Below are 22,053 nucleotides of genomic sequence, written 5' to 3'. Positions count from 1 at the left end.
CGTTGGATGAAATTTTTCATTCACTAAGGTTCACATAAAACACACGCGCAAGTATCAAGCTCATTCAAGCTATGAGATTTATTATTCTTTTTCCCTACAATAAGCAATTTTCAAATTCCAGCAGCCTTTAGTTATTTTTTTTTTAAACACGCAGCACCCTTTTAGTTTGCGGTAAACACACAACACCTTCTGTTAGCGGCAAAACACGCGAAGTGCAAGAATACACTCTGAGGAGAGTAGATATTTTCGCTAAAAAGAATTTTAGTGGGCTTGTGCGTCAAGGAATAGAGTGAGGTTATAATTTGATTACTAATTAGGAATTCTCATACAGTACCGACGAAACGAACCTAAGTTCAGTTTGTAACGCCTCTTATGATTCTCATACCGTTCGCTCTCTTCTGACTCATGAATCGTGGGCTAAACTTATCTTGTCAAACTTGTCACGGAACGAAGCTAGTCCAGACGTTTCCGCACTCCTGCGATATAAGGCCAAGAACGATTAAGTGGACTTTTTCTACTGGGGGTCTTCATTAATTGAAACTCTATGTATGTTATCGCTTCTCAAACTGCGCCAATATATTTTCTTGGTTGGGCAAGGCGATAATGGGAGGAATAAGTGGCTGTTCAAAAGAAAGCAGATTTTTTATTTTGGGTAGCTCTCAACGCAACGCTCACACTTTATTTCGTCACCCATTTGAGGAAACAAAAGCGAGCTGCGCCAGAAGAAAGTGCACCTTTTGTTCTCTTGGTCACTGTACTTTTGATTAAGCAGCTCTGACAAAAAATTGGCTGCGCGAAAAGCGTTCCTTCGATCGATCATCACCCTTTGTGGTTCGTTAAAAAAATTCTTGACAGCTCGTTCTAAAGAACACTTGAGAATTTCACACTTGTAGTTATCTGATTAAAAGTTCGTTTCAATATTTATTCAGACTCATCATTATATCCTTGCGATTGACAGGGCTATAGAGTGGGTACTTTTGGTTGTTCTAGAATGAAATTTTGTGGCGCACTGCTGTGGACCTAATTGCGAAGCTATCACTCAAAATATATAAAAAGCCGAGTGTTGCTAAGAGTGGAGAAAGTTTGCACTGTGCTTTTATTCAAGAGTTGCTTTGAATTAGCTGGCCGGTTCCAATTGCATGTATATTTATAATTATGTAATATTAGCTGGTCTCAAGTTTGCTTAAGCACTGTTAGCACACAAATTCATCATTCATTTACAGTGGCAGAGTTTCTGCAGGGGTCTACAGCAGTGCTATCTTGGGTCAGTGAGTGTGGAGCACAATGACTTGCTCACTCCTTTTTCACTCACTCACTCACTCACTCACTCACTCACTCACTCACTCCTTCGTCAATTTCGGACTTCTTTGCAGGTAAGCCCAAGCCTACGCTGGTGTGGAGCGGCATGCCTGAAGGAATGATGGCCGAGGTGCGCCCATCGTCGGAGGCGCAACTCACCACTTCGACTCTACTCATTCACTCTCTGAGAAGAGAGGACCTTCGAGCGACCCTCTATTGCACGGCCTCAAACAACATATCCTCGCCTGCCGACACATCCGTCACGCTCGACCTCAACCGTAAGATGCTGTCACTTTTATGCACGTAATTGCGAGCAAAGTACTACAGTCCAATTTAGCCTGACAAGGCCAGAGAACTCGTTTTGCCGAAATTCCTGTGTCAAAGATGGTGTTGTTTATGAGTGAGAAACTAGCGTTTTCCGAGAGCGAACATTTGAGATGGGTGAAAAGAATTGCAAATATATTGTCTGGTGAATAACGAAACCCAGTTGCGTGGCAACAGCAATCCTACAACTGAGCCGTGTCAGTGCTCCAAACTGTCTGGAAAGAAAGTGGCATGAAAGTCACATAGTGCAAGGAGTCTCCTTAAAATGTAATATTGCGTAGCAGTGGCGTAGAATAACACCATGCGTCGAGGAAGGCACATTGCACAAAGATTTAGAGATATAAAAACCCAATATTTAGAAAGCGCCGAGGCTCAGTAAAGCATTATCATAAGTAGAAACAGCATCAACAAGGTGTACAGCTGCCCAGGTGTGCGTTTTGTTTAGAGGACTTACAGTTGGTACTTTAAAAATCCCGAAAAGCAATACTTACACTGTTGTGCGCAACTCGAAATTTATGATAGCTAGACTCATCTATTGATATGCACGCAGACGCTCGTTATCTTGCTCCATGGTTGAGGTTCAGAAGTAAAGAAAGGCCAGTGATTGGGAAGGCGACGTTGACGGGGCCAGATTAATCTATCGCATTCCACCCTGGACGACAACGGTCATGCACCCATCTAGTTTCTTGTTCTTAGTAATGTGAAAATCGTTCACAGGTATTCCGGCTTAATCTTTTACAGTGAAATAATTTGTGAGCAGTGTCACTGAGGCATTTATATGCAGCTTGCGTTTTCGGTGTGCTGACCCGGCCGCTGCGTCTCCGTGTTTTGGCTTTAAAGCGAACGCCTTTATTGTCTGATGCTCACGTTTGTCCGTCCATCCGTCCATGGCCTGGAACGATACAAGGTGGCCTCCTGGTCACACAACGGATGCCAGTCGTGTCGGACACGCCTCGCGTGCTCTGCTAGCGTACCGTCGCTGTGCCTGTGCCTACGCATGAAAGAATGGAGACGCGCGCATCATGTTCCATTCCGACGGACCCAAACAGGTTTTAAACTTCATTGCACCAACCCCATCCCAATGAGAGCCTGATTTTGTCGAACAGACTTTGGAATTTACAAAGTGTTGCCTAATTGTTTGTACAGTTGCTCGGTGCTTTTTAGTAGGTCTGTTTTCAACAGCGTCACTTTTTCCGAATTCTGTCAACATCAACCTACTTCTTTCCTCAGTGAAATTGACAACTTCAAAGTCATGACAAAAATACAAACTTCACTGCGGTTTACAAAGGATTGTTGCTAAAGCGTCGCACGTGTGGATTTATTAAGGCCACACTGCTTGCTCACACACGCTATATACATGTAGTGCGGTCTCAATACTTGGAATATAAATGAAATAAAATATCACGTGCCGTATATTTTGTTCATTTTCTCGTATGCTTCTTTTTTTAAAGTGAGCTATTCTTTTACTACACAAAGAGCAGCACGGGAAAGGCCTGGCTAAAAAGATGAGAAGCTTTGAAACAAATTTGTCGAGCACTTTATATGTGAGATGGACACGATACCCTCCGCATTATGGATCACATGAAATTGCGAATACAATGCATGGTCTGCTCATCATCATCTGGTTCACCTTCTATCAAGAAGGACATCTTGTTTAGCGGTACGAAGTCTAAATAACAATTTAGGCTGAAACAAATTCAGGTAGGTTTTATGTATACGTGTACGTTTCCGTGATTTAATTATACATGTACATATGTGTACATGATGAGTATTTGACGTTCGTTGAATGCTGTAAATTTTGCTTTGATAGCAGCCAACAGTTTGCGGCATAAGACAGTAACAGAGTGCTGCAGCATCTTTTGAACATGGTCATGGTCAGAGAACATAGCCTGTCGGTAGAAGTTCCTCTAGTAATCATGTTAGCCATAATATATGACGCCACATGTAAGAGGCAGTGTACAATATTGTTTAAACTCAGCTAAACTTTGCTCGTTCTTATCTGTGAGTACAGATAAGAGCGACGAAGATTGCTTGACTACGCAATATGCTAAAGACAACATTGACTAACATCAGTATTTGAGCTAACCTGTGCCCGCAGTGCGTGCCTCTGCATGTTCGTGCAAAGCTCTGTTTTTCCAACCTATAGCGCCGCCGTGCATTCACACTTCTTTGACTTTCATTCTCACTTTACCATTACTACTATTGCTAGAACTGCCCTACTGCCAGACTTACATGCATTTTCACTGCACCATAACGTGTTCGTAAAAGCAACGAAAGTAAGGGCACGGATGTAAAGAGAACTCTAAATGAGAGAATCCAATGAAATGGCGGTTATGTCTTGCCGCTTTGTGGTCCCACATTTGTAGATTTGAGCGTCCTCTATGCGACGAAAACATAGAGAAAGGGCTTGAAGCGTGCCGCATATCTCTGGAAATGCACGCTGGAATTCTGCATGCATATTGCGCACGTAAGAAGTAAAAGCGGAAAATTTATTGCCTAAATCTGTTAGGTAATAGTTTCTATACGAAAGGCAATTGTTGTAGTGCAGTGATTTTAGCTGTAAAAAAACTATGGCGTACAGAACACGTTTTCTTGCATTTCTGTTATACCGAGTGCGTCGTCCCGTTTATGTCATCACAATCACACATTCACATACACAATGAAAGCACCAGCCCAGCGGCGAACGCCCCGGACAGTCACAGAGAATGCTGAAGAATGATCTTTCATAACCCTTTGTAAAGACTCTTTGTGTAACTGCTACAATCACACTTCCTGACATTCACTTAACGACCTTGCCTCTTGACATTCAGTGATAATTAGTGTTCAATCTGCAAAACTGCTTACTTGTTCAAACACAATCGTGAAAGTGCGACCGCTTACATGCCCTGTACATACAATTTATTCGCAGGCACAATCAAAAGTACTTTGTATATTTACTGCAATGCGATCAAAGTAATGTGCAAAGCAATCACGAATATTCAAAATGTTTTCTTTTAGTGTACAGTACAGTAACTATATGTTTACCTCATGTGTTAACTCTCATGTCATGAGCTGAATACTCCAAGTGTCATTTTAAACATTATGTCTGGAATAGCGCTTACTCCCACGAACTATTCATGCTTAGCCGCTAGCATTCTGGACTGCGCGAAGTAATCAAAAGCATTATACTAGTTTTGGCGCAGAAGTAGCCTTCACTCTTCGCAAACCACGTTTGCCCAATGCTGGCCGTTCTTATGAACGATGCGTATATCTCCAAAGTTGCCTGCGTGCATGCGCGTTCGAGTGTGTGTGTGCTCAAGTACGTGTTTTTGGTTGATTGATTGATATGTGGGGTTTAACGTCCCAAACCAACCGTATGATTATGAGAGGCACTGTAGTAGAGGGCTCCGGTAATTTCGACCACCTGGGGTTTTTAACGTGCACCCAAATCTGAGCACACTATCCTACAGCATTTCTGCCTCCATCAGAAATGTAGCCACCGCAGCCGGGGTTCGATTCCGCAATCTGCGGATCAGTAGCCGAGTACCTTAGCCGCTAAACCACCGCGGCGGGGCCAAGTATTTCTTTTTGAGTTGCTGTGAAGTGTTCGTGGATATACTGACAGGAGTTGTAAACCTCGCTGCGACTTCCTTTGCAACGTACGCAGTGCGTCCAACGTCGGTGAAGATCAGGCGTGGCGACATTCCCGTCTCGGCGGGCCTGCCTGCTGAAATCGTATGCGAAGTGTGGGGTTCGCGGCCACCGCCTGTAGTGACGTGGTGGAAAGGCCTGCGTCAACTGAACCACACTTTTGTGTACGTGTCAACGGACGGCAACATGACCACCAGCGTGGTCTCGTTCACACCTTCGAGTGATGACCACGGCTCCAGTCTCGCTTGTCGAGCCAAAAACCCAGCAATGGTGGACAGTGTTGAAGAGGACACGTGGACCATGGACGTGCAGTGTAAGTGGACACTCTCAATTCATGTGAGCACATACGCATGATGCACTCTCGCATACACATGTACACACATTTATACATGTAATGTTCTAGGCTACCCCTTTGTGAAGATACCATCAGCAGTGGCTTTCAATTTTTTTCACTTATTGCTCTTTGAAGCCTATTCGTTAGAAAAAATTGGTAATAAATGATATTTGTTCTAGGTTTTGGCAGAAAGAAAAGTGATTTGTGGGACGGAATGAATATGTTATACGCTCTATTGTTACAAGCATATATGTTGTGTTGGACTATGTATATTAGTTGCGTCGAATATCGTTGCAAAGAGCTACAGTTGATTTATTCAAGAAAATAGTTTTGTGTATATCCGTGAAAGTTTTAGAATTCGCAAGTCGCCGATGCCGCATAACATTAAGGTCTGCAGCCCATCTAGCAAACATAAGGAACAATCACGGACGCAAAACATCGGGGGTGAGGTTCAGTTGAATGCCCTTGATATTATTAAATGTGGCTCTGCAATGAATGATTCTCTCCCTAAACAGGCGGTTATTCAGCTTTTGCTATGTGAACCAAAGGAACGGAAATTCAACATATCAAAGTTTTGCTATTGGGAAAGAGGGGTTGTTTCTTTGATAATTTCACTCACGGTAATAATGGTAAGCCGAAAAAAAACTCGTGATTTTCTGCATTAATTGCCTTGCGGCGCCTAGCCACGCACCTAAATCACCCACATCATAGAGGAAATATTTTGCACGTTGAGTTTTCCGCACAATTTTTTCCTTTGCAGACAAGCCCAGGATTTCATTGCAGTTAGGCACCAAGCTAAGTCTTGAGAACATCCAGAAAAATAACGACGTGTACCTGGAATGCCGCGCGGATGCCAATCCTCCAGTTGAAGAAGTTGCCTGGCAGTTCGACGGCGACGAGTTACAGGCATCTGAAAATGTGATCGTCTCAAAGAACTTTCTGGTGATTCAGCGGGTACAGACATACCACTCGGGCCTGTACTCTTGCAGTGCTGAGAACTCGGAAGGAAGGACTCAGGGCGAGACACTACAACTTCGTGTGCAACGTGAGTTTCTCGCTAACATGCATCAGTTTATGAACGCAATGTTTACGTCATAGTTTTTCTAGACAAATTCATGGCTACGTGTTAACTTTAAAGCATCAAAAACTGGCCAGACTGTTCAATTATATCCAACAGATACAGGCCATAAAATTTGGGGAATGACTGAAGCATCATTTTCACTATCCTGTATAGTTTATATTTCGACATGACGTGTGAATGTAACGGCTAATCGGGAGACCCGAAAGTATTGCTTTTTGGGAGATGAATATGAAGCGTATCTGTGTGACCCTCGCACACGTGTAAACACACACACACACACACACACACACAAACACACACACACACACACACACACACACACACAAACACACACACACTCCTCTTCACACCTTTCCGTTTGCTTGGCTGTCTTCGCTTCTCGGTGCAAACCTAAACTGAGTCGCAATCAAAGCCGAAGTGCAAACGCTTTTCGGCTCCTATATGTATTTGCATCTACCTCTGATCTTCAGCCACAGCCAACGCTCTTCTTTTCACTCACAACCAAAGGCGCTGTGAAAGCCACCAACACAGGAATTTCTGCGACGCGAAGTCTTTAACTACACAGCATGAATACTGGAATGTCATCCAAAAAAAAGCGTTTTTGCCTCATGAAACTCAATGTAAATTAGACTGTATGCTGCAACTGTTCTGCGACATTGAAGCAAGTGATGAAAAAAACTATCTTAACGTCAGAACGTAATCAGGTGGTGGCATCAGGATATTACAAATTATATCATTATAACGACCCTATGATATCGGTACATCTTGTGATGTAACGCTAAACAACAGAGGTGAAACACCCTCCTGTGTATGACGAATGAAACCGGACAGCGTGGCCTTAAGCATAAAAGATGCAGACGGTGATTGGCAGTTGCACGTGAAGGCACATCTCGTTTTGCCTGTTCCTTGAGTCACCGTGAAAAACATACAGAACATTTATCCTGTGCTTTCGGCCAGTCTTTAACAAAGATGCGATGAGTACATTGAGTTGGAGATAAAGTACGGAATGCAACGGTACATGCACAAGTACACATTACGTTGTGGTTTGTTAAAACGGGGCGAAAGCAAGGCGAGTACAACAGCAAAATAGTTCAGGGCAAGAGGGAGACAAATGCGTACAAATTCGATAATTATTGAAGTATAACAAGAGGTAGGGCCAGTACAAGCAAACAAGCAATCAATAAATAACTAATAGAAAGGAAAAAGGAGATGAGGCTACACATGCTATTGAAAAAGAGAGGCACTACACAAAAGTGAACAAGCATCATATGTTCAAGACGCGACGATTACGCCGCTAAATGAGAAATATCTTTTCGCTAGGGGATGAAAGGGGAAGTGGTTATGTGCACCGGACGTCAACCCAGAGTGCGTATTTCTTTGTTCAGCATGGTATCTTCTTGAAGCGCGCAAAAAGTCGTTATGTGCCTACTTACCCATGCACCTGGGGGGATGGAGTTCGGTTCGTTTAATGAAGTCGGCTGCTGTCTTCGGAGGCGTCGCAGGTAGTTGCGGCAATTAACAAACTTGTTAATAATTTTGGCCAACTCCTCCACACATTTCTAGTGTTGGTGGTTCAGTCGAATTTCAAAACACATTATGACCGGGCGGCTCGTGAATTGTACCTCATCCACAAAATTAACAGTGTTTGTGGTGTCATATATACATTGTTTGTAATGTATTTCATTCTTGGACGACGACGAAGTGTCTATTTCATAGAACGCTTGTACCCTTGTCTCAAATTTTCTAGTTGTTTTACCGCAAATTCTGGGAGCTGCTGCTCCCTTCTTGCGAGAATGGATGAAGAAGCCTCTCAGGATTTTCGAGGTGGACAACCGCTACGTCTGGCAGCGGCTAGAAAACGTGGGACCACCTCAAGTGGCACAGACAGCGAGGCAACGGAGCTCTATTCCGACGGTTTCGAGTCATCGGATGACGACTACACAGTCGTCATGAGCCGCAATGCAAAAAGAAGACTGCTACGAACATCGTCGACGACGAGTATATCCACCGTGCAGGCTACCGCGCAGCGTTGGCCACACACTATACTCTTCATGGCAGTGGACCCTTCAGCCAACCTACGGTGGCTTAACAGGCAAGTCCTCTCTGCATACCTCGAAGGACTCGCTCCAAACGAAATTAAAGACGTCAGGATCAACTCACGCAAGAATATTCTGGCAGTTGATGTTCTACACCGTAGTGCGCTGCAAAGCCTGCAGAACATCTCGGAAATCGACAGAGTGACAGTTAAATCAGTGATCCCCACTGACTGTAAGGGCAGTGTTGGCGTCATTTATGACGTGGACATTTCTATTCCGGCTGACGATTTCCCAATCTTGATAAAGCCAACTACAGACGACATCCTCATCAAGCACATCACAAGGCTTGGTCAGTCACGATGCCTGAAGATTGTTTTTGAGAGAGACAGTCTTCCCCCCCCACGTCAAAGTTGGCCACGTTCGCCATCAGGTCCGTCCATACATACCGAAGCCCCTACAATGCTTCAGATGCTTCAAGATGGGACATGTCAAAGGAGTATGTACCAGCAATGTCGTGTGCCCGCGGTGTGCCGAACCTCATTCAGAAGACACTTGCCACGCAACTGCATTCAAATGCTCCAATTGCCACGGCGCTCATAAAGCGTCGTCTAAAGATTGCCCACGAGTGAGAAATGAACGCGCGGTGTTGAAACGCATGGTGCGTGACAATTCAACGCACAGGGAAGCCGCTGCTACTGTCAGGCGACGTCGGCGTCACCACAGAAGATCATCACGCAACGTGGCATCTGCCGATAGAGACCCGTCATCTCAAGCAAGAAGAACTGGCCCCCCATCGTCAAGCTCTGCGAAGACGGATACACCGAAAACAGAATCAGGGTCAAGACTCCCACATCGTGAAGAGTGGCCATCACTTCCACGAACACAGCCTGTTTCAGAGGTGCATCGATCCCCGCCAACCTCGATGCCATCACGAACCACTGATGAAAAGACAACTGAGGATCGCCAGGTCATCAACATGTTGCAGACCCTTATGAGCGCAATGCGCATGCTCCTAAGCAACATGAACACCCCATCAGCGCAGAGCGCACTCCAAGTGCTGGACACTTTGAGTCCGGTGCTTGCAGCTCTAAGGTAAAACGATGGCCCGCAACATGTTATCCTTTCGCGAGGAGGTCAAGAACGCATCTGTCCTTCAGTGGAATGCCAGAGGACTTAGGGCGCGTATGTCCGAGTTCCGGCAATATGTATTCACAAACCAGTTCTCCATAATTGTGATTTGTGAACCGAACCTATCAGCCCAGATGAGACTGTCTGGATATGAGTGCTTTACGTCTTCTACCCATGGAGAACGCAGCAAGGTCGTTGTGTTCATACGGCGTGACTTAACTTATGTTCATCACCCTGTACCCCCTGACGAAGAAAACCAGTACGTTTGCCTAACAGTAAAAAACAAGAAGACCACATTCACCATCATCGAAGCCTACTTACATCCATCAAGTCGTCTAGACCGAGAGCGCTTGCGCCGAATTTTGAATTCAACTCTCCAGCCATGGGTGATAACTGGTGACTTCAATGCCCACCACTACTTATGGGGAAGCTGCAGCGTCAACACTAGAGGTAGACAGTTAGTGTCTTTCGCTTCTGAATGTGAACTTATCCTCGTGAATGATGGCAGCCCTACTTATCTGCGCGGATCGGCCTATAGCAGTTGCTTGGACCTCACTTTCGTCTCACGCTCGTTCACACGCAGAGTGCACTGGTTTTCGGATTTGGAAACAAGGGGTAGTGACCACATCCCAACATACCTGAAGATTGACGGCTTTCCAAGTCTCAAGTCCTCCAGAGCCGTCCAGTGCACCGATTGGCAAAAATACAAGTTAATCATGGAAGACTATGTTGGCGCCTCACCTTTTAACCTAGAGGACGCAATAAAGAGTGCCCTACAGTCAACGACGCGTTCGCTTCCGGTGAGCTCATCTCGCACTGATATGGACATTGATCTCGAAAAACTCCGAGCGATTCGTCGTCGCGCAGAACGACGTTATAGACGCACGAGGTCACTTGATGATCTGAGAGTGGCCAGACGCACACAAAAGAAAATACAGCGTCACATGGACAAGTTAGCCAAGCAACGATGGCTATTTTTTGCGAGTCTTTGGATCCCAGAAAGCCTCTGTCACTAATCTGGAGAACTGTCCGGGGTCTTCGTACAACCATTACTCAGCGCTACCCATTAAAATCTCTGGCACTTTACTTACGCTGCGAAGAGATTGATGTCGCAGATTCCTTCTGTCGAAGGATTGCCTGCGGCTCAAATTCAACTGGGACAAAGACGCCCGACTTTTCTGTATCCTCACGTGATCCCCGAATGGAGATTTCGTTTTCAATGAACGAACTAAAGGCTGCGCTTGCTTTGTGTAGACGTTCTTCAGCGCCAGGACCTGACGGCATTACTTACCGCGCTCTGTGTCACCTAGGAGATCAAGCTCGGCAGGTACTCTTGCAGCTGTACAACGACTCCTGGCAAACTGGCATGGTTCCACAGGAATGGAAGTCAAGTCGCCTGATTCCACTTCTCAAAGCCGGCAAGTCACCCTTGGACATTTCCTCTTACCGCCCGATTGCCCTCGCGAGCTGTGTGGGAAAAGTTATGGAAAGGATGATTTTAACGCGTCTGGAATGGTATTTAGAATTCTACGAAATATATCCAGATGCCATGTCCGGGTTCAGACGAGGCCGCTCGTCAATTGACAATGTAGTTGCCTTGGTGACATATGTAGAACACCAGAAGGCCTGCAAGCGGTTATCTGCTGCTCTATTTCTTGACGTTAAAGGGGCCTACGACAATTTCACCCACGAAGCCATTCTCAGCGCACTAGAAGGAGTGGGACTCGGTGGCAGGACATATACGTGGGTTCAGAGCTACCTAGAGAATAGATCATTTCACGTGCAGACAGAGAATGGCCCGACACCCGAGTATTACTGCAGCCGAGGAGTCCCGCAAGGCGGAGTGCTAAGCCCGACGCTGTTCAACCTAACACTCATTGAACTAGTTGGCAAGCAACCAAGCAGTGTACGACTTTCCATTTATGCTGATGACATCTGTGTGTGGACATCAGGTGTGACTCGACTTCAACTTCGCGCTCGACTTCAGAAGGCAGCATCAGTGACATCGTACCACTTACGCAAACAAGGGCTTGAAATCGCAAGTGAGAAGTGTGCAGTCGTGGCCTTCACCAGAAAACCAATGTCCGCTTACGGAAATATCAATTAACGGGCAGTTGGTGTCATGCAGCCGGAGTCACAGGTTCTTGGGAATCGTAATCGACCGAAACCTGTCTTGGACACCCCACGTAAACTACGTTAAAAAGCGGCTGACTGCCATTTGTCACTTATTCAGGTTTCTTGCTGGAAAACGTTGGGGAATGTCTGTCGAGTCTATGTTACAGCTGTACAAGGTATTATTTACTGGATTCCTGCGGTATAGCCTACCTGTTATATCTAACACATGCAAAACGAACCTGCGCACAATCCAAAATATTCAAGCCCAAGCGCTTAGGATATGCCTTGGTTTACCCCGCTGCGCATCGACAGCTGAAACAATTGCCATTGCACAGGACTACTCTATCATGACGCACATCACCATTGAAACGATGCGTACGTACCTCAGGCAACATGCTAGGAATCCTTCCCACCACTTGGCAACCCTCGCTACTGAGAGGCCCCGCACGAAATTTAGTACAATTGTCTGCGCTCATCGTGCGTCGTTTACATCAGGTTTTACGCCTGATGAGAAACTGGTGTATCCTCCGTGGTGCCTGACACTTCCACAAGTACGTGTTTCAATTCCAGGAATACGGAAAAAATCAAATTTGCCTTCGTCAGCCCTAAAACAATTGAGCTTGAGCCATCTGCACGAAATGTACAACAACCACGTGCACATATACACCGATGGTTCAACCACAGCGTCTGGTTCTGGTGGTGCGGTGGTGATTCCAGCTAGAAGAATCACTCTGCGAATCAAACTGTCACATGCCACTACATCCACAGCAGCAGAACTTGCGCCTTTGCGTGGCGCCACAGAGTACATCAAATCCCAAAGACCTAGTAAATGGGCTGTGTTTTCCGACTCAAAACCAGCCCTACAGAGCATGCAGTCAGTCCTTCGACGAGGTTGCCATGAACAATTAACTTACGAAGTTGTCAAGCTCGTTCACCACGTCACAGAAACAGGCCACGAGGTCAAGTTTCAGTGGCTCCCTGGCCATTGTGGGATCAGTGGCAATGATTCCGCAGACAGCGCGGCTCGTACATCGCACCAAGAAGAACACACCCTTCCGATTCCTTTGTCAAAGACTGACGCTGCAAATCAACTTCGTCACCTGGCACGTAGTCTTAGTCTGCAGGAGTGGAACACCCCAAGCATAAGGCATACGAGACTATACCAAATAAACCCTCGACTCGAACTTCGACCTCCATCCGGACTTCGTCGACGTGAAGCTTCACTTTTTTTCGCCTATGTTTGGGGGTTGCCTTCACAAAAGCATACAGAACCCTCATCGGATTGACCGACAATGCGGAATGCGACGTCTGCTGCACCAAAGAAGACATCGACCATCTGATATGCCATTGCCCTCGATTTGCTTCTGAAAGACAGAAGCTTTCGGATGCAATGCGACAATTGGACGATCGGCCACTCTCTGTTCAGATGCTACTGGAACACCGTCATCGCCTTTCGTCGGCTCAAAAAGCAGTCAAAGCTGTCTTGTGCTTTTTGAGGACTACAGGCCTCGGTGACCACCTTTAACTTTTGTGTAGTGCCACCGCTGCATACGCGCCAGCCGGTTGACTGACAATCCTCCTTTTCTCTCTCTCTCTCTTTCTCTTCTCTTTCCTCTCTCTCTCATCTTTATGTCCCTTTCCTATTCCCCCAGCGTAGGTTAGCAAACCGGGCATGTGCCTGGTTAACCTCCCTGCCTTTCCCTCTTGTTGTTTACCCCTCCCCCTATTTCATTCTTTCCTCGTTGAAATAAAGCTCGGCTGCAGACACATTAAAAAAAAAGTTGTTTTCAAATTCGCGAGCTCAGCTAAGGCCACGCAGTACGTTTCTGAAGCCAGGCTTCAAAACTGGCGAAGGAAAGCCTATTGAAGCTCCCTGTATGATCTTAGAATTAAAATTTCAGTCATCTGAAAATATAAAAGAACAAATGATGTTTCGCACGTCGCTTGTTTGTTCTCCGTACAGACGCGCCACTGTGCAAGGCCAACCAGCACGTAGTGTACGCTGCGTCACGGCACCAGGAGGTCGAGGTGCATTGCGAAGTGGAAGCGGATCCCACCAATGTCACCTTCGAGTGGCGTTTCAACAGCACACTTCAGCAACGGCCCCTAAAGAGCTTCACGGCGCAGGGCACGAGCAGTGTCGCCCAGTACATCCCCCACAGCCACACTGAGTACGGAACCCTCCTCTGCACAGCCTCTAATCGCATCGGGAAGCAACGGCAACCATGTCTGTTCCACGTCGTTCAGGCAGGTCAGTAAAGTTGTATTCATGCAGGCAGATTTCGCGTAGAGTTGTTTTAGCGGGGCCAATGAGGACAGAGAACGTACGACATGAATGGCGTGGATGTTCTCTGTGTGGGACATCTACTGCCGGTACAGACGTTGAGACCATAAGCGGAGCATTTGGAATGCAAACAAGATGACTGAGAAGTAAAAGAATAATTTAGCGAGTGTGCTGCTATAAACGACATTGTTATCAAAACGAAAGCTTCAGGAAAGGACTTATGTAATTCATCTGTTGACAAATCCGTCATTTCACGCCGTCAGCAAGCGTCATCAAGGAGAATAGAAACAGAAGTCTCGTGAACCTAAATGCAGAGGCTAATTTCCCCACGCTACTTGTGGGACGAGTTCACTGTGGAAAAGGCGCGCCAGAAGTGAATCGCATAACAAACATGCTTTAAGCACTGCTCGCATATGATTACTCAGGCAATTTATTTGCTGCTCTAACGCGTTGAACAGCAAAGCTTTTGTTTGTTGGCTGGACAACAAAATCGTGTACGCAGAGTTGCGTACAATAATGGACGACTGATATAATTATTTTCAGTATGACACACATTACATAGTCCCTTTTGCTGCGTCTGAAAAAAAAACAACTATTGAAGATTACTATAGCTGTGTCTAAGGACTTGGATTACAAACTTATTTCAGTTTAAGGGGAATTCAAAATAAACCTAATACAAATGAACGTGCGTAATAGAAAATAGAGTGTGAAGCTGCATACGTTGAAATTTATCAGGCGTAATAAGTACCACAGTAAAGTGATTCAAGCGAGTTTTACCTCGGTTAGTTAGACCGGGGCATCAATAATTGTTGGGAGTGCAGTACAGAGACAAGGTACAAAATAACAAAAACGTAGGGCTGCTTCTTTTCCTCTAGGCCCTTAGCCTTCTAATTTGCTATGGACAGCGCTGGAAATACGAGGAAAAAAATACTAAGGCACGCGTAACAGCGCAGAGCACTGACTATCGACAGAAGTTTATCTTGACGAAATGGGTTGTTTATATGGGTAGGCCAAAGCTTGCGTGCCTGCACAGACCACGACATTAATGGATACAAAAATAGCAAAGGTAATTAATTAGAAATGGTTCCAACAAGTGAATACTTTTGCTTTCATAGTGCAAATGAGCTATTTCGTTAGGAAAGAGGAATACAGACCGCTGGCTGTTGCACTTATCTTCATTCTTTTGATGTATAAAGTTTTTATTTGCATGAGAAAACTTCGAGTACAGCGCATGTGATACCATGTTTAAGTGAAGCATTGTTATATACAAACACAGGGATAAGCTATCATGAGAAATTGTTGAAGTTTTCTACTTAAGAACACACACAGTCAAGTGCACGAGCCGGCCGTCTATCACTCACGATGACAGCGAAACTGCGCTATAATAAAACATGTTTTGTTGTGAAAAAGACAACTCACTTCAATCTTCTAATAACGTCCAGAAGTAAGCTGACCACACTGTAAACTCGCATGGCACAAATGCATATAACAATAGCGCCTTTCGCTTTTCAACAGGAACAAACAGCTCTAGACACGTGGCGATGACATAACTGCAGACAGGGTGCTATCCCGTGCATATGTCTTGTCTATCACCATCCCTTTCTATTTACCTTTGTTTATCAATCAGCTCAATATGGTGTACTGTTGAGTATTGATTTAAATATAAATTCACTGACGAATCATGTTGAACGCTCTTTACCGCGCATTACAGCACAGCACAATACTTTTTAAAGGGGCTCTGCACCACTTTTTGAGCATGGTCAGAAAATGCTACCGATCGGTAGTACATGCTCTCGACAACACGCGAGCCAATTATTAAAGCACAGTAAACGGCCTCGAATTCACAATAAATTACCAAAGTAAGCTAAAATTGCGTCTATTCTCTAGACAAATCATGTTATATGCCAAAAAATCACGCGTCAACGACACACATAACAGCAATTGGTTGATTTGAACACGACGCACCCACTTGTTAAACAGATCTCCGTGAAAGGCCGCTACTTGTCCACGCGTGCACGCGCGATCACCCTGAGAAAGCCGCGCATTTGAAAAAAAAGAAAAAAGTGCTCAAGGTCACGAAGCACGTGTGGCGTTTTTCCGTGGCCCTGCAATTTCTCCCTAGAGTACGCAAGTGCAGCATGCGAAAAACTTTTGTAACTCCACTCGCACTGCACGGATTCTTAAAATTTTTGAAGCATTGAATTTGTGAAGCAATAACCTCTTTCGGAGAGTTCATTACATGGTTACTTAAAAAAGTGTTTCAGTGCCCCTTTAACAAAGCGTTTGATGGTACAGCGTGACTGAACCTATAGTAAAAATGTGAAACTGTCAACACTATGCGCTATCACGGTGACGATGTTATCTGTTCTTTATAGAAATAACAGTAGCGGAATCAAGAGGTATGACATTCATTCACCATTATTTTATTGCTGCTTGTAAAATGCAGTGACAGACGTGCTTATCATCTGGAGCTTTAAAAACTGATTGATATGTGGGGTTTAACGTCCCAAAACCACTATATGATTATGAGAGACGCCGTAGTGGAGGGCTCCGGAAATTTAGACCACCTGGGGTTCTTTAACGTGCACCCAAATCTGAGCACACGGGCCTACAACATTTCCGCCTCCATCGGAAATGCAGCCTCCGCAGCCGGGATTCGAACCCGCGACCTGCGGGTCAGCAGCCGAGTACCTTAGCCACTAGACCACCGCGGCGGGGCGGAGCTTTAAAAACTACACCAGCGAAAATCGTTTGTCAAGAAAATGAACTAGCTTTCGTTCATCCCAAGTCAGTTTTCTTTTCAGAGCAGTGTGAACAAGCTGGTAACAACTTTTGTTTTACCTAAAGCTAATGCAAATCAGATACATTGATATAGGTATGTATTTTATGCTTCACCAAGTGTGATCTAACTCGTCGTTCCTCACTTCTTCTTTCCAACCTTCCCACGTTTCTTTTCGGTATTTTCTTGCTTTATGTGTCGGCGGTTCACTTGAAAGTAGGACCCCCAGGCCCTGTGGAGAACTGTTCCATCACCAACCAAACTGAGGGATCACTGCACCTCGAGTGCCAGGCAGGATCAGATGGCCACCTTCCGGCGCACTTCGTGCTCTCCGTGCATGACGCACTTACAGCCACAGTGTCAGCAAACTTCACCGCCGACAAGCCAGATTTCTGGGTGAGGGTATACCATCGAATGAAGTGCTCACCTGGCAGAGCTAATGCATAGCGTTTGTTTAGGACATCTTCACTGCAACATCGTAGCCGCAACCACGAACACGTGTAACAGCAATGGTGGAGGCAATCGCTAGTGCGGACACCTTTTTTTTTCTGCTTACATAAATGTCTCCCTGTGTTCATTTTTGAGCAAATGAGTTGAGATAGTTTACTGTGAAGACGACTCGCACTTTCTTGCACCACCTTTGAGCACCAAGGAGCCCCATACAACTAATATATTATGTTAAATGAAATAAAAATAGTTGCTGCTCTATTGTGACAGCACATCACTCTCAGGTGAAAACGGAATGTTCATTGGTGAAGTAAGAAGAACTGGCTACCGTGTATTCCTAATATAGTGTCCGAATAGTTGAACACACCACGCACTTTTGTTAACGTAGTTATGGTCGAGTAACCGTGTTACCTCAGAAGTACACCTGGACAGGTAGCGGTCTATATTTTCAGTTCTCATCATGAAAGGTTATTTAACTGATAAATAACGGGAACTTACTGTTCTGTATTATTACGGACTATCCTTTTGTTCTAAACAATATCTGTTGTGGAGGGCAGGCAGCCAACTGCTGGGCCCTCCTTGGTGGCGGTTGTCAGCTGTTACCTTCCCAATGCCTCTGGGAGATGGTGTTTTCAGCATATATGAACCACATAAATAAAGAAATAGATATATAAATAAACAATACATAAATAAAAATGTTATTCTCTGTCAGGCTTTTATTCTCGACCAGATGTTCGATACGTGGTTTGTATGAACAAAATTGTAAGCGTTGTGAAGAAGAAGAAGGTGTTAATTGAAAAGAGGGAGAGCTCGGCCTGAAAAGCGGGTTTCTAGCCTGATAATCTTCAAGGGGGCAAGGAGAAAAGAAAGAGAAAGAGGAGCGCATGATGAGGTGTGATTGTGATATCTAGCACAATGAGTTACTTCTCACACTATTCTATTTGGGGTAGGACACAGACAAACGTCTCTACATAAGGTAAACATTAACACGTGTTCTAAAGATGGGCATGCAAACCTGTCCTGCTTAGAAAATCGAGGAATGCCTTTAAGCTGCGTTGGGCGTGATTCACATGTTCCAACGCGCCGGGTTTAAAGGGTGACTGCTTACGAACTCCCATGCACCGGGGAAAATAAAATTCGCGTATAAGCAGACTTTAGCTCCCCTAAGAGAAAACTGCGGTTCGCCAGTTTGTCGCATAGACGCGTAAGCGTGTACAACGCTCGCAGTTTTTATGCTTAAGATTTTCCCACCCTTCTAGGTGTGTGCTTTGATTCACTGAAGGGAAATTTCTATGGGGTAACATATATTCCCCTTTTCTGTTTTCTGCCTATATTAGGTGTCAAACTTCAATTCAACGAGAACTATTTTTGCCGGGAATAGTTTTTTTTTCTGGAAATCCTCTATATAACTAAACGCAGCGGAGAAAAACTAGCTTAGTAGGGTTGAAACAGTATTACTCAGGCCGAAATTAAAAGCGCAACTTTGAAAGAATTCTTTCACTTATCTAATTGCATCAGAAATAATAAAGAGCCTTAGAAAACATAATGGAACAAATTCTCAGTATATATATATGCTTTTTCTACAGATTGCTTCGATAAGTGCTATGTCGTATTAAACATAACGATTTACCGGCACTTTTGTGCCACTTACACATACTGCCTCCCAGTAAGCTTTAGCGATTGTGTCTCGGCAATTATGAGCCGAAAAACACGTTGTGCTTGATATTGTAGCAGTGTCGTGTCATGCAAGAATATTCGCAATGCTTACGTCACTGTCCGCAGGTCCGCGATCTCCTTCCTGGTGTGGAATACTTTCTTGTGGTCTCCGCCGTCAACGAGTGAGGCCGAAGTCCAGAGCTCACAATACTGCCTCCAATTATGCCTCTCGTGGGAAAGCTGACAAAGTCCGGTGCGTACTTAGAGAACGAGCGAAACGCGTTGGCTTTTTCTTCAAATTTTAAATCGTTTAGCCGCTACATCATTTTTTGTGTGTATGTTTGGGAAGAGTATGCAGTAGATGCATAATATTCACAAGGGACATGGCTTCAAAAAGATACTTTTTTATTTGTTTGTATAATAGCTTAAATATATCTAGTTTAACCACACTTTCAACGTAATTCTAGTGACATATATATTGATCCGCTTATATTATGGGTCCTCCAACAGGAAGAGAAACTAGATGTTATCTTACCCAGCAACTCAGATAGCACATTATACTGGTATAATGAGACAGGGGAAGCTACGATTATCAGGACAACAATAAAAACTACATTTGTGAGTCGGGTGAAAGAAGCTAAATTAATAGTGTGGAATGAGCAAACAATAAGTGAAATCTGAAGAAAAAATATTTTCTTTGTTGATAAGGTTACTACATTTTTTAACAACGAATAAATGATGTCACCATATTTACGTGTAGAGTAAAATGTTGAATTCTTTTCTTTGTGTTGTGCACTATGTTATACAGGGATATTCGGGCGGTATGAATAAGTAGCTTTGCATGTGCGACTTCTTATGGCTTACCTTACGCACAATAAAACTGGTGTTCTGAAATAACGAACGCAAGCTCACGTTGTACTGAGCAGCATAACTGATCATTTATTTGTAATATTGTGAGCAAAGTGGGATGTGCCATCAATATATATTTAAGTAAGTTATTTGGGATATTCTGGTATAAACTAGAAATCGAAGGATTGCTCGCCTGCTCACCGTCACCGATACTTACTTTAGAACGTTTCATGCATCCGTGCTGTTCCTTGGCTCTTATTTTGGTTTATTTCGTGTCCCATAAAACTTTATCGGTTTCGCGGTATTAATATCAGCAATTAAAGCACAAAACCAGCGTCACGAAGACTAATACATAAACTCTGGCAAGTGATTTTCATATTCGTGCTCAGAATGGGTGAATGGATGCAATAACAAGCTTTTCCGCACTCGGGTATGGGTCCTGCAGTTGGAATGAGCGAAAATAACCAAAACCATCGTCTACATGTTTGCGTGTTGCCGAAAATAGGGCTGAAATCGTATTCTATGGGAACGCAGGAAGTGCAGCCAAGATTTACTCGAGTGCACTCCTAGTGACGGTGATTGCCGCTGTGGCGCTTCTGTGCATCCTGCCTCTCATCGTGCTGGGAGCCGTTGAACTGAAAGGACGACGCTTCTTCAACAAGAGTGAGTGCTCGTTTTGCATTTATTTGGCGCTGTGGCCAATCCAGTTCTATTTTAGTACTTGAAACATAACTCTTTTAGTAAAGTGTAAAACATTTCATACCGTTCGTACGCAATCAAGGAGTGAATATTTTATATCTTTGTATGTTTTCTTCACAGGCCCGGAGTCGAAGAAGGATGCGACAGACGAAGACGCCTGCCCTTCAACCACAGTTGCCACACCTGAGGAGGCCACGCAACTTCAGATAGCCTCCATCTATCCTAAAGAGGACAACCAAGTGTGGATTGTAAAGAAGAGCACGGGCCTATGAGCATCTACAGCCGGTGTTCTTTACCCCGTGACCAAGCCGTTGCCGCTCATGACTGCGTCAGCTTGGTGCTGAATCCAGCAGTGACACGTTCCACCTCATCTAGGGTCTAATTGCAGGCGGCCTAATCAACAATCAACTACGAGATTATTGGAGTAAGAAAGCCGACGGTCTTCACAAAGACGGCTAACAGAAAGAGCTCGCGGTAGTTACACCGGTTGATTTACTTTAGACAAACGATGTTTACTTGAACAATTTTATTTAGACCCAATTTTTCAATCCTTACCTTGTCTCTTTATACTGTGATAGCAAACAGGGAAAGAAATACGCAAAGTTGAATGGTGAATGAAAGCACTCCTGCTTGGAAAAAGGACTGAGCATTTATTGGAATAGCAACATGGAGGCTATTGCGTAAGATCTATTCTATAGTCTTGTTGTTATGTGGAGAGCAAATGTGAGAAACTAGAACTAGTGTTATGACAGGGAGATGTTATCTGGAAGCGATGGAAGGAGCACCTATGAAGTCCGGGTGTAATGAAATGACATGCGGCATATTGCAGTTGTTTGGTCGCGCACAGGTAAAGCTTCAGGTGCGTGTGTGTGTTCATGTGCATCGTCGTGTTTTGGCCACCACGAACAAATTGACTTCCCTTGTTCATCTCAGGCGCTCCAAGACATGGATGTGCTAATTGCGGTATGCGATGAGGGAGCTGTGTATATAAATGGACATTTATTGACTATGATGAATGTGAAAGCGACCATTTTAGCGACTTCGTCTATACTCATCAGTCCCGTGACCTCAAGCTCAACAACCGGTGGCGAGTAAGGAGGATGTGCCAACGTAAAGCGGCTAAAAGCCCCATGTAAGTCTTCAACCGTGATATTTATTGTGTCAAGTTGTTTTATACCTTATCACTTTCACTGTTTCTTGCGTTGTAGAGCAGGGTTTATTAGCTGAACAAGTTCAGCGAGCTTACTAAGTACTATTTAAAACTTCATCGCTTTAAAAATTAAAAAAATAAACATCACATAGGACAACATGCAATATACTACAGGATGTCTAAGACTCGTGTACGATATAAGAAAATGTATAACGCAATGGTATCACGTTTTACAATCATGT

The 22,053-nt window shown here is 44.5% G+C and overlaps 1 pseudogene; it reads left to right on the top strand.

Moving 5' to 3' along the window:
* LOC142765781 (hemicentin-2-like) overlaps positions 1 to 21,783 on the top strand; it is a 65,034-nt pseudogene extending 43,251 nt beyond the window's left edge.
* The last annotated feature ends 270 nt before the right edge of the window (positions 21,784 to 22,053 follow it).

Source organism: Rhipicephalus microplus, chromosome 1 (genome assembly GCF_043290135.1).
Source record: "Rhipicephalus microplus isolate Deutch F79 chromosome 1, USDA_Rmic, whole genome shotgun sequence".
Lineage (NCBI taxonomy): Eukaryota > Metazoa > Arthropoda > Arachnida > Ixodida > Ixodidae > Rhipicephalus > Rhipicephalus microplus.
The sequence above is the reverse complement of the archived record's forward strand: the minus strand, read 5'-3'. Positions and strand labels throughout refer to the sequence as shown.